Source organism: Eschrichtius robustus, chromosome 8 (assembly GCF_028021215.1).
Source record: "Eschrichtius robustus isolate mEscRob2 chromosome 8, mEscRob2.pri, whole genome shotgun sequence".
Lineage (NCBI taxonomy): Eukaryota > Metazoa > Chordata > Mammalia > Artiodactyla > Eschrichtiidae > Eschrichtius > Eschrichtius robustus.
This window is the reverse complement of record NC_090831.1, coordinates 81565919-81580024: the sequence shown is the minus strand read 5'-3', so window position 1 is coordinate 81580024 and position 14106 is coordinate 81565919. Positions and strand designations below refer to the sequence as shown.

The 14106-nt window shown below is 40.5% G+C and overlaps 1 protein-coding gene across 3 annotated transcripts in view; it reads left to right on the top strand.

Annotated features, from left to right (window-relative positions):
• JAZF1 (JAZF zinc finger 1) overlaps positions 1 to 14106 on the top strand; it is a 341816-nt gene that overhangs the window by 89015 nt on the left and 238695 nt on the right. The window lies entirely within an intron of this gene.

Genomic DNA, 14106 nt, shown 5'->3' with positions numbered 1-14106 from the left:
GATTTATTTCTTTAAAAATGCATATCACTTCTCAGATTGCTGATTTTTTTCCCACCTGAGTGCGTCAGTTATGTCCAGTTAGTATCCTTGTATATTCATTTGCCACTTTTATCAAGTTTTGCGCATGTGGAAATGTGGGCTTCCCCAACCAGTTTGAAAGCGGCTACTTACTAAGTGCTTTGGATGAGTGAATGCATGAATGAACCAGTGCTGCTTGATTAGATGCCTGCAAATCCATTACTGCAAGTGGAAGAACAACATGACGTATGTGAGTGGGCCAGTGATGTCATCTTTGTTTACCAAAAGTGTGACATTACTATTGCAGTTGTCACTGTATTGTTTTGTGGTAGTGTTTCCTGGTGGTTTGCCCAATATTTCCACTTCTACCTCCTTCCGGGCACAGAGTAAGGGCACACTTCTCAGACCCTTGGCTGGGGATGAGTTATGTGATTGGTGAATCCGATTGGCTGGTCCCTATGATTGATTCCAGCCAGTGAGTTCCAAGTAGGAAATGAGTGATGTGGCACATCTGGGCAAGAGCATGTAATTGCTGATGTGAGGTTCCCTGGGGCCCCCTTGTCCCTGTTGCGTGCTGACTGACAACTCTCAATGGGCAAGTAGTGTGAGCAAGAAATAAACCTTGTGGATTTGGAGGTTGTTTGTTTCCTCAGCAAATCTTATCCTATCCTGACTATATACAGTGTTCTTTTTTCTACTTGGAGATTGTAACATGCGTTATGTTTTCTGATACAGCGTAGCAGTTAAGAGCACAAACTCGGAATCAGAATGCCTCGGCTTGATTCCCATCTCTGCCACTTATTAGTTGTGTGAACTTGAGAAAAGTGTTGACTTCTGTGTGCCTCTGTTTCCTCATATGTTAAATTGGGAATTTAATAATAGTGCCTATATTATGGAATGGTTATGAGAATTTAATGTGTTAATATTTGTAATGAGGCTTGGGCTATGGTTAGGTGTTCGTTGATTAAAATGAATAAATGTACCAAAGAGCTGTGGGAGCACTTCGGGTATTGCCCATCTACGTGAAGGAAGGTGTACACTCTCAAAGATGGCCTGGAAAGCAGGCCAGTGACTAAGGCAGGCCAGTGATGTGGAGCTGACTTTGCACCTGCATCTGGAACTCCCTGAATGCGTCTGAGCCAGTGGCAGACTGGCAGCCCGGAGCCCATCATGCCTGTGCAGAAGCACATGGTGCCCTGGACTTCGGTAAGGAAGGTTGCTGTGTGGGCTTTGGGAGTCGTGGCATTTCGAAGATTTACTGCTTTCTTGTCATTGTCCCACTCATCTGTGCAGGGAGACATCCCAGCCTGTGGCTGCCTCCTTTGTTCTGGGCTTCCCAAGCCTCCTCCCTTCATTTAGCTACCTGGAATCCCACCTCCTTCCAAAGGCATCCTTATTCGAATTTTAGACAACTGTGATTTCCTCCCACTCTGCTCTTTATAAACATCCAGCTCATAGTACACTCCCATTTTTTGCCAGAACAAAATACAGGTACAGTCACCTAAGTTAATACACCTGTGCGGTTTGTTCCATTGTGTCAATGGTGTGTTACTTCCTCTGTTTAAGGAAACAAGCTCGGAGGTGAGGGTTTGGCTTAACTCATTTCTACAGGGCTTAGTAAAACGCTCTGTGGAATTGGAGACACCTAATAAATGCTTTAGACTTTCAAATGATGCTGTAATCATTTTAATGGAAGCTGATGTGTGCATGTTGAAACAAATGGCATATTTTCCAGCAACATTCTGGCAAATTAGCAGCTTCTAAATTTTTTTAAAAACTTAGAAAATGAATTCTGTTAACTGCAGTAATACGCAGTTTTTTATTGCTAAGCTGATTTAACCAGAAGCTGAAATGCGGTAGTAGAACCAAGATTTTTTTTTTTTTACTATATTTGTTTGTTTTCTGAAAAGTTGTTTGGCATGGCAAGGGTTAGGTGTGAAAGGGGGCAATTTTAAGTCGTTATTGTGAATTTAAAGCATATTTTAAAGAGAGTTTAAAAACCCTTTCTATTAGGTTAGCAAATGTATTCTGGCACCACCTCTTCCCACACATGTGCCCTTTCCATTAGGAATGTGTGCCTGATGTGGTGCAGATGGTATTTAAGCCACTTAGTAATATTTTCCACAACCTGTTTTTAGTAATTAGGCTTGAATTTGCTGGTTCACAATACTGGACTTTTGGCAACTTTGTAAACTAAGGAACTTGACATGTGGCCAGTGAACCAGCAGAGGGCAGTGTAAGTCAGTGTTTTGTTGGCAGTCGGCTTTCCACCGCTGGGTTTCCAAACAGGAGAGCTGGAATGTTCTCAGTGTATTTGAGAGATGTGATTTGAGATTTTTTTTTTTTCCTGGCTGTGTTGGGTCTTCGTTGCTGCGCGTGGGCTTTCTCTAGTTGCAGCGAGCGGGGGCTACTCTTTGTTGCTGTGCGCGGGCTTCTCACTGCGGTGGCTTCTCTTGCTGCGGAGCACGGGCTCTAGGCACATGGGCTCAGTAGTTGTGGCGCACGGGCTTAGTTGCTCCGCGGCATGTGGGATCTTCCCGGGCCAGGGATCAAACCCGTGTCCCCTGCATTGGCAGGCAGATTCTTAACCACTGCGCCACCAGGGAAGCCCCAATTTGAGGATTTTTTTTTTTTTTTTTAATTGACAATAAAAAAGTTTTGAAAATCCTTTGTTGACTGTCTTCTAGTAAGAAAATAAAATGTCCAGAACAGGGCTGCACTTTTATAAATTGAATTTTTTCCTGATTTCTCCATCAACGAATATGCATGACTGTGTGAAAGATACAGTCCTTCTAAAAATCTTTTCATTAATGCCCTTGAAAGACATAATATTTAATTTGATGAGAGGTGTTTTTCCTCAGCTCAGTTACTAATGGTTTTCAATATCATGTCTATGAGGGATTTCTGTTGTTTTTATGAAAAGGTAGTAAGGGTCCTTTTCAAATTTATGTGGTCCAGTCAAGCGTCAGCAACCTTCAGAGAGTAACACCAAGGATGGCCTTTTGTTATATACTGTTGTGCTCATAACAGGGTTGCCTTGTACACATAAGTTTTTCCTCATCACAAAACCTCATGGCTCTGTCATTCCCCTTACTCCTGTTTTCTCCAACAAAACCAGACACAGTCCCTGCCTTCTCACTTCTCTCTCTAAAGCAGTGTCTCTGCAAGTTCTGCTGACCCTCTCCCTTTTTGTGTCTTACATCTCACACCATACTCCCTCTGTTATGGACTGAATGTTTGTGCCCCCACCCCAAACTCATATGTTGAAGCCCTAACCCCCCATGTGACTGTATTTGGAGATAGGGCTTGTGAGGAGGTGTTAAGGTTGAATGAGGCCGTAAGGGTGGGGACCCAATCCACTAGGGCTGGTGCCCTTAAAGAAGGAAGAGATGTCAGAGCTCTCTCTGCCATGTGAGGATGCAGGAGAAGGTGGCTGTCTGCAGACCAGGCAGAGGGCTCTCACCAGAATCCGAACTGGCTGGCACCTTGATCTGGGACTTGTAGCCTCCAGAACTGTGAGAATATAAATGTCTGCTGCTTAGGGCACCCAGTCTATGATATTTTGTTATGGCAGTGGGAACTAAGACACCCTCTTAGTATCTATGAAGATCCAAGGTTCAGAGAAGGGGACCATCATTGCCTGTTGGAAGGTAGCAGAGGCTTTGCTGGAGGCCAGGTAGGCTGAAGCTTAGCAGAGGCTTGAGATGTGGTCTGGCCTAGGAGGTCTATAAGAACGAGTGAGTGCATGAAATGACTGGTGCGTTTGACGGAGCATGAAGAGATGGACTTGGACGAAAATGAAGAATTGTGAGGATAGATGGGGTAAATTTGGTGAAGCCTTGAAAGTTAGCCAGAGTAGTTTGGCCTTGATGCTGTGGGGAGCTTCTCAAAGGGGGGGGATGCCGAACTCTTGGGAGCACGTGGATGTCAGGGCTTAGCCAAACCACAGAATAAGGACTGTGCGCCTCTCTGGGGTGCCAGTTTTTCTGTGCAGGGCTTCTCTCTGGATGGGACTTCAGATATATTTCTGGGTATTTATTCTCTTCTGCCTTACTAAGGTGCTTTGGTGGGAAAGCCCAGAGCAGTGGAGGAAAAGAGGGCATCGTTAAAGACCAGGAACAGAAAAATGAAGAAAGTTTGGGTGGAGCAGGCTTTGGGTCTATTTGTCCCTATTTCCTTCTTCTAGAAATTTCCAAGTGCTCTGTGCCTAATGGTTCATTCTTCCCTGGTGGCATTCGTATAAGACAGGTGGCTGCTTTTCAGCAGATGGTAATCTAGAAACAAAGCTTACTAATGTGTGTAGGGTCACAAACACATTAGCTTATGTTTCTAAGACAGAAGCCCAAGCCAGTCTGAGCCTCTTCAGGGCTTTCAAGCTGCTTACTGTTGGCTTTTAGATGACTTGCAGAGCAAGGCAGCCCTGAGAGATGGGGCCTGGAAAGGTCGTGACCTCTAATGTTGGGTGAGCTGGTTCTTCAGTTTCTGCCCCACCACTTGCCAGCTGTGGAGTGGAACTTGAGGCCAACCAATGTAGCCTTTATGCGGGGTGAACATTAGGGATATGTGTTAATGGAAAAAGGAAAGGATGGGTATTGGGTTGACAGACAGTTTTTTGTTTTTAGATTACTTCTCGATTAAAAAAAATACAAATGTGTGTTGCCACAAACAGAACTTTGACTTCTATTTCAAAGGATTACATTACTGATATTTGTGTATTACCCTGTTTCATAGTCTACCACATTTTGGACATTTACACTTCTTCCCAACTCTGAGAAGGGGTGGGTCATGTCCCACCCGACATGACCTTATTTCTGTGTTTACATGGTTATTGTCTGTCTCTTGCTTTCACTGTACAAGAATATAAGTTCCATGAGGGCCAGAACCATGGTCTGTCTCACAGGTGTTTCCATGTTTCTCATGTGCTCATGGCACTTGCTAAATATTTGTGAGTGGAGGTGTGGGAGAGTGAAGGGGAAGGAGCAAGTTTTACTGAGCGCTGAATTCATTCTTTGCTCCTCTGCTTCTGCTGTCAACCCACCCCTTACTCTGTTGTCAGTGACACATCCTAAAAGGCATCCATCCGTGTTATTGGCTTGTTTGTGGGCATTGCCACAGGGGGGCGCTACAGCACTTGAAGGGAGCAGCACCTGTCAGCTGGGGTGCGCTCTGGGCTCTGTGATGGGCTGTGTCCTCCTGACTTGGCACCTTACCAGCAAAACAGCCCAGCGAGTTCACGGCCTGGTAGACCTGGATGGATTTTAGCCCTGTGAAACAGTCATACATACCAGGAGAAATGTTTAAAAATTGAGAAGATATCTAAGTGGTAATAGATCAAGACTCTGGTTTCTCAGAGAATTTAGTTCAAAGTCATTCAGTCAGCACTTTTTTGTTTGCAACACCAAATTCACTGATTCTAACTAATGGTGGAAGATGGGGGTGCTAAGTCACATATCGAAACATCACAATTGAAGAATGTTTTTAAAAAGATGTGACCTTTGATGTACTTCAGATACACATAGTAACTAGAACTAGAACACTGCGTAGAAAATGTTCAAGGGACATGTTTTAATAAAGGGATTAAAATGATATGAACTAACATTGATTATTTGCCTATGGATGGAAATTTCTAGATAGAAATTTCTAGAAGCAGATCTATGAAGTAGTTTAAACAGTACCCCCACTTATAATTTTTTTAGCACTTTCTGAACACATGGTATAAGAGCAAAGATGAGTCCAGCTCTGTATTTTAACTAAGTGAAAGCCAAAATTAAGGAGGTGTCATTTCTGAAAATGAGATCTCTTTATTGCCTTCTTTTTCTACTTTGGCAATGGTTGATGTGACTCTCTGCTTTCTTTTCCCTAAAATGGGATGTTAAAATTAGATTATTGCTGCCAGATTTTAAAAAGTAGTTTGAAACTAATTAAAGTTGATAGTTTAAATATTAACTCCTATCCTGTGGGTGCCCTTTATATATATGTGAACACAATGTTTATTTATATACATGGGGTCATATATAACACTCCAAATATGCCCCCAAGGAGAGGACAAAATATCGAAGAGGTTCCCAAAATCTTAACCTCTTTTAACCGGAGGTTGAATGTTGCTATGTATACTTGTGTAATTAAGCCATTCCAGCACAAAATTTTTTCTCACAGTAAGAACACTTGAACTGTATGAAGTGTTACTGCTAAATTGATTTTACAAGGTTTTGACCTATGGGCATGCTAAGATAAAAGCTGAGTCCTTTGATTTCCATCAAGTGGGATTTAAGGACCCTTATATGTAATTTAAAGTAAAAGAATATTTTCTTGGTTGAGCCACACACACACTGACTATTCTGATGGAGATATGGCTGTTGAAGTATATTTCTGAATTTTAAAACCCAAAAGTAATGAACAAATTTTATATTAAATGAATTCCCCTTTGATCTTATTATGTATTTAAATTTACAGAGAGATCTTCATTCAGAATTCATTTTTTTCAAGTTAATATTAAGTTGACTTTAAGAGCATATAAGAAATTAAAACCTTTTTCTCTTCATCTAAAAGTGGATTTAATGGGAATAATACCTAAATTTAAACATCTAAACTATTTTAAGAATGTTCTTAGTGGTGAAAATTGTTATGGTAGCATATTGGGAGTAAGGGAAAATGCCTCATATATACCTAGTTTAACAACTGCAGTTTTTAATAATTGTGAAAAATAATATGACCATTAGAGGGAAACATTAAATATTCAAGAAAATGTGGACTTCTATTTGAGACATTGAAAAATTGAAGTTCAGGGTGATAAAGTACAGCTCTCAAAAGTATATAAAAATAATAATGCTATTTCATCTGATAGAATTAGATAATTCTAATTGATTTTTAAATAAAATATCTAAAACAAAAAAATCCATGGGATAGGAAAAAAAGGATGATTTGAATAGGAAAAGAGGAAGACAAGGGGATGAAGAGGCATGGTTAAAAGTCAGATAACTTACCTTCATTCTGGGCTCCTTCAATTATTAGCCTTGTGGCCTTGTAGGTTGTCTCATTCTTCTCTATGAAATGGGAGTAATAATACCTGTTTCAGAGGGTATTGAGATGCTCAGATGAGAGGATTCAAATATAGAGTGAGTTAGCTATTAACTCTTTGTCTAGATGGAATAGAAAATGTTTTAGCATTGTATCCCTAAAATAATCTCTCCCATTGGCACATATACTGGCCTAAAATTTATATTAAAAGTTAACTGTAGATTCTTATGCCTTGATTTGGTAATGTTTAAAGTTCTAACAAATAAGATGTAAAGAATGGGCAAGTTAAACACAGTTGTAGAAGAAATTGGAAGAAACCCGATATTCAAATTGCATTCTTACTGGAAATCTGCATCTTTGATCAGCAGAGAGGTGTGTTGTTCGTCATGATGAAGATGATGATGATGGTTAACATGCATTGAGTTCATAAGTGCCAGGCACTGTAAATGCTACATAGGCAAGGTGTGATTTAATCCTCACTATGGCCCGATGAGGAAGGTTCAATCATTAAACTGACAGTTGAGGAAACTTTGGTTTAGAGGGGTTAAGTAATAGCCCAGTATCCACAGTGGATGTTGGGGTCAGAGCCCTGGCTGACTCTGGAGCCCTACTCCTGATGGACATTGGCACCATTATGGATTTGGGGGTGCTTAGGGTTATATTCTTGGGGACCCAAATTTAACATGACATTTTCAGTCTGAGTAGTATAATTCCATCATTGAATTTCTTGTTTCTCTTACCTGTTCTTCATTTTTTTTAGTTATAGAAGCGTAGTTTTGACAAACTGTCATTAGTATATATGTAAGGAAGAGGTTGTAACTGCTTAAATTTATTTTGTTTCCCTAGATATCCAATACTATTACTGCTTTAGTCTCCATATTTTTTCCCCTCTGTTGCTCACTGGAATGTAATCTGATGACAGGGAGTATGCAAATGGGGACCATGGCATGGAGAGCATTTTCCTTCTTGTTGAAAGTCGATGGTGGTTGACAATATGATGAGTATATGCAGTGCTAATAATTTGACCAGTTTCCTACCTCAGAGATGATAATTTAAAATGACCTAGGAAAAAGGAATTAACATGGAAATCAAGTCCTTTAGTAGTTTAAGAATGAATTTATCCTTAGAAGGATTATATAAACTCACATAAACACCCATCTCCACTAAAAAAAGAAATGCATGAGGCAACAAAATGCAAATAGTGATTTAGTGGAATAATGATGGTTTGGCAGGTGAAAATAACAGTATTCCAGCAGAGGAGGATCAGAGGACCGCTCCCCAGAAATGGAGACAGGCCCCCTTCCTTTTGGGGGATGGTAGGGCAGGGTTTGGAAGCAGAAGGAAGAGGAGACACTGAACAAATCTGGCCAGACTTCATCACACTCACCTCTGACTTTGATCTTCACGGTAGGCAGCACTCCTATAAAATGGGAACTTACTGAGGTTTTCTTGTGTAATTAGGAAATTGAAAAACGTGTTCCACCATGGAGCCTCCAGGTCTAAATACCTGCAACCTAGTTGTACCTTGATGGCAAGAAGCGAGCCACCAACAGCATTTATAATGAATTGCTGAATTTCTTTATAAGACACGGGAAGCCTGTTGGGAAGCTAGCTCCTAACAAGAAAATGACTCCAAGTCAACAACAACAAAAAGATTTAGCAATGTGGAAGAGAGATTTGTAGAAAAATGAAGAATTAGACTGTAAAAGGTGATGAAATTTTTGGAGCACCATTTCAGGCGGAGGTGCTCTTAGCTGCCATGCTCCTGTTTTACTGCCCCTTTCCCAGCAAGTTGTAGCCAAGTGGATGTTAACCCTACATAGCCCTTAAGCTCTATGAAGGAGCCTGTCTTCAGACCTCCCCTCCCCAGTTTTCAAGTCTCTATCTGTCAACATTGGGCGTCTAATCTGCATGAGGGGCTCTGGATGTAGTTCAGAAGTTGGCAGGGAGATATCCACTGGGAAACGGGCTTGTCTGGGTAATTGCTTGGGAAGAAATAAAGACCCTTTGTCAAACCCCTCTCCTTACCTCCTTCATTTCCATTAGGAACAAATCGGGGAGGAGAAAGAATATATGAGTATACTGATGGTGATCATTTTTTCCCTTTTAAAACTGGCATTTTTAAAAAGTTCTTCATAGGAGAACAGTCACTTGTCAAGGAAAAGAAAAGGAAACATGACAAAGACAAGATTAGATTTTCATACTCCTCATTTCATATAAACACATGGCCTTTTCTCTCGGTAAGTTTGAAAAACCATATGTACAGTGGTTACGTTCTGAAGCTTAATGTTCTAAGTAGACAAGTCCTCAATAACATTTTCTCTAAGAAGCAAGTGATGGTTAACTGCATGCGGAGGGTCTTCATTTTTTGTGACTTTTTCCTGAGAAAATGGGGAGATGAGTTTTTCATGCAAACTAATGGTGCATTTCTGAACCATGTTATTTTCTGAAGTAGTACTGTTCTGGTAGATATAGGTTTTCCTTAAAGAAATAAAAGCAAACGAAAGGGAAAATCCCCAAACAGCCAAGAAAAAAAATTAGGGATCACTTTGAAAACTATTCTCGTTCAGATGTGATCATATTCATTTTACCCTCTGAAATTAAATGGCATATGATTTTTCACTTTGAAAAGGGGCTTTGGACCAAGTCACCCCTCCAGGTTTACTTCCTCGGATGGTTCTGGCTAGTGTGGTCTTGAAGTCAAAATGAGATCCTGACTCACTGTCAGTAACAGGATTTAGGTAGCTTTTCGAAATGATATTGGTCCTTGGATTAGCAGTTGGTACATACTTTTGTCTATTTGATCGCTAATATATAGAATATCCATATAACTTGTTGAAAAACAAAACACAAAACTCTTTAAATCAGTCATTTGATATCATAAAACTGATTATTTATAACATTCAACTATTTTTAAAAAATGAATTAAATCAAACTGACTAGTGTGAGTTATAAAGAGAAGAAAAACAAAATAGGTTAAATAAAGGAATCTGTGTTTTCTGCACATCATTCTTGTAGGAAAATTTCCCAGAGTACATTGCCCTTCTAATACTACTGTGAATAAGTTGTTAACTCTTAAAAATTCTACTTTTGAGGATATTTGTCATCATCAGAGGTAACCTTTTCTCTTGCTTCAGATGTGTTAAGTCTTTACACTTATTAATTCTTTTATGTAGTGTTTGTAGTTTGTAGAAGGAAATTGATTTTCTTGTAATGGGAAAATCATTGCTCCTATTATGACATAAAACTTTAATTTGATGTCTCCTCCACTGACCCAAGCTAATTACAACAAAAACATATTAACAAAGTGAGTAAAGTTCTTTCTTTCATGCATCAATTTTACTACTCAGTGCTGCCCCAGAAAGTCTTAAATGAAGGTGCTGCTCTGTTACCCTGGGGACTGTGTGTGTGTGTGTGTGTGTGTGTGTGTGTGTGTGTGTGTGTGTGTGTGTGTGTGTGTGTGTGTAGCCACTGACAGGCTGTGAAATATTGATGTTCAGGGTGAAACTTGAACTCCTCAGATCATTGGCTTCTAAGGAGCTAACAAATATTAAAGGAGGTTATCAGTAATGGTCAGAACACACAACAACTGAAAATATGGACATAGCTTCCTCTTTAATTTGGAAAGGTTGGAATGCACTCCCTCAAAATCAAACGGAAATAGTAAAATTTAAAAACTTTTATGAGTACCCAACTCAGCTGCACCTGGCTTCCCTAATTGCCTTCAACCAAGTCATTACTAGGGAGGCAAGATGTTTAGCCACCAACAGCCCTTATTAATATATAATAGGAATTTACTTATAAAACAGTATTATTGGGATGGCATGATGTCATAAAAGCAGAGTGCTGACATTTTAGATTGTTTTATATAGGAATGTTGAATTATAATTTAGGAGTGGAATATTTCTTTGGTAATTAATCACAATTTGGTGTGGCCTCAGTGTAGGTTGGGTGAGTGGCTACATGGAATTCATGATTGTAATGGACCTCCATTAAAGGCTGTGTTTGTGCAAATGCATGTCATTCTCATGAATTATCTATGGGAAAGAAAAATTTTCTCTAGTAGCTTGCAGATGTGCAAAAATGGGCCATAGCAGGTGTAAATAAATGAAATGCTTTAGCAAGGCTGTTTCCCTGATTTCTGAAAAAATGTCAAATCCTTACAATTATTAAAATGCCTGCAAAGTTTTTTCTTGGTCTCAATGATGTGAGAAATGGGGTACATTAATTTGGCTGGACCCATGAGGCTGGACCTCAAACTTAGGGTCTGTCACTATGGCTCTGTGATGAATGGGTACAGACTTTTACCTGCCTCATAAATGTAGTGTGCCTTGATTCCTGGGCCCCGTTTGCAGAGCAACAGTTAACACGATGTCAACACTTCCATTGTAAACCCTGTATTTGGAGGGGTTTATAACTTGGCCATAAAAAGTCACTCGGGATGGTACTGTGAATATGAGGTCTTAGTCTTGGGGGATGAAGATATTTAAAGGTATAGATTTAAGTGTTCCATTTACCTATTTGTAGTTTTATGAAGGCCTAAGCTGCTTCTAAAAAATTTGTCATATATACTTTAAAGAGAACATATTTAAATAATAAAGAGGGTTTCTTATTGCTCATTTTGTGCAGTTTTTTTCCTTAGGAAATAATCTATACTTAGGTGTTGGATCATTTATTTTAAACCAGAAGGGAACATTTTAAATGTGGTTATGATACATATCAGAAGACGTTTTAAAAATCATTCAGTATTAATGTCTTTGGGATTTTACGCCAGTTAGCCACATCAATTCATGTTTTAGGTTAAAATCCATAAGAATTCTAGGACAAAGCTTGAAATATGCAAGGCTTGGAAAGTATAATATGAAGTGGGCCCCCGTGGGTAAGAGGACAAACATCCTTTCTGAATTAGATCATAGATTTTCTCTTGTTCTGAAGTGAGAGGCCAGCTCTTTTCCACCTCGTCAGGCATGAACCTTGCAGGATGATGCTTACGCAACATCGTGGGAGTGGGGAGATGGGGTCACCCTCAGGATTTGGGGATTTCTTATGTCATGTCTGGAAAGGACTAAAGGAACTCTTACGGTTTTTGGTCTGCAGTACTTCTAGTTTGTGAGCGCAAAGGCCAGGAAGCCAGGATTAACTCTGTTGGAATTTGTGGGGGGTTGGATGGGAGGCTGTGGTCAGAACCCAGACCTTTGAAGTGGGTATTGAAGCTGCCACAATTTACTTGACTTGTTGGATAGCTTAAGAGTTTGAATTTAAAAAGTCATCTCACAGTGCTTTGTAATTGGTTCCAAAGCCACTAGTTAGTCTGACCAAAAGGGTTTTGTGTTTGTGTTTTTGGAGTTTTTTTTGTTTTGTTTTTGTTTTTTACAGTTTTTGCCTTTTGAAGGGATGGGGAGGCTTAGTTGTGCTGTAAAATCATCAGTAAAGCAAGATTCTGTTAAATCCACAATGGTGGGCAAGTTTTAAGTTTTCTTCCTCCTTTTCTCCCATCTCCTCATCCTCCTTCGCTCCCTCCCTTTCTCCAGCCATCTCTCCCTACTTTGCTTGCATTGAAAAATAGGATATTCCCTTAAAGGCAGCAGTAACAAACCATTAAAAGGAAAAAAAAAGTAGGGGAGCTCTTCCAGAATCTTCAGCAGGCAGGAAGGGTTGCAGTATGATGGTTACAAGACTGGCGTATATTTCGGTACTCTTTGTACTGAAATGTTTATCAAAATACACTCACAATTGTTCTCTGCCCTCCTTCAACCATCCTGGGAAAGAACAAACTATTTTCTTTATACTGTTACACTTGTTACCATAAAATGTAAATTGTAGAAGCAGTACCTATAATTCTTAGGTTGACAGGCATTGGACTGACCAATTTGCTTGAGTAATAAATGCAGGGCCCTGAATGAAGGTGCTGGGCCAGTGAGCAAGGCTTATTTCTTTGAATAACTGCTCACATAAAGAACTTCAGAAACATCCCGGATGGCCTAAAGTTTAAGGTAGCAATAGCGTTAATTAGTATTGCAATAAACAACTTTGTAGCACTGAATTTTGAAAATAATACAAGGTACATTGGTACTTTATATCCTATGTATTTTAATCCTCGCAACAAGTCTGTGAAGTTGGTTTATTCTGCCCCCGCAGCTTTGCATACTGAGCTTTAGAAGGCTTCCTTACATGTTCTAAGATCACAGAGCTTGTGATCTGTGGAACTGGATGGGAACCCAGGCCTGTCTTATTCTAAAACCCATGGTGTTCCCACTTTGTATTAACAACTCAGAGCTCGAGTACTCATGAGTGAAGTAGTAATAATTATTCATTAATTCATCAGTAAACACTTATTGGGCACCTATCATGTGATATGCCTTGTGCTAGGTTCTAGGGGCACAATTTGAACAAAACAGCCTTTAAGAATTTATAGCCTTCAACAATTTACAAACAAATGGGGGGGGTACTAGAAAGTAAACAGGAAATTGTAGACTAGACCTAAGGGTTAACCTGAGGGGCATGAAGAGACCCAAAGGGAGCACCTGGACAGGTTACCAGATCTAGATTTAAGGGTTCAGGCAAAACTCCCCAGAAGCTGAAAAGCTGAAGGAGGGAATGGCCTCAGGTGGAAGGGATCGTTGCGGGTAGGGTGAGACAAACGGGTAAGGGAAAGCATTTTAACCTGGGAGTGCAGCAGATGCAAAGTAGGGGAGAAAAGTATTTAAGTCGGGAGAGTCTGGAGCCCTGGGCAATGGTCAGGACTGGGGGGCCTTTGAACAGAGTTTAAGGAGTTTTGATTTTCTTCAGGGCCATGGAAGGCATTGGAGGGTTTTGAGCTGGGATGAGGTGATCACGTTAGCGTTTAAGAAGCTGGCCCTGGCTGCCTTGTGGAGCAGGGAGTAGATTTGGGGGCACCGGAGCCAAAGTTCCAGGCATAGTTGCCATGTCTGGGAGCCAGAATGGATGCTGGGGTTCCCCTGTGATTTGGGAGAGGTGAGGGGTAAGGCCTCAGGGAGGGGTCTTGATGGGCGGCTGGGTGAACAGAGGTGCCTTTCACCCAGGAGAGGATCAGAGGACGGTGACCAGGTG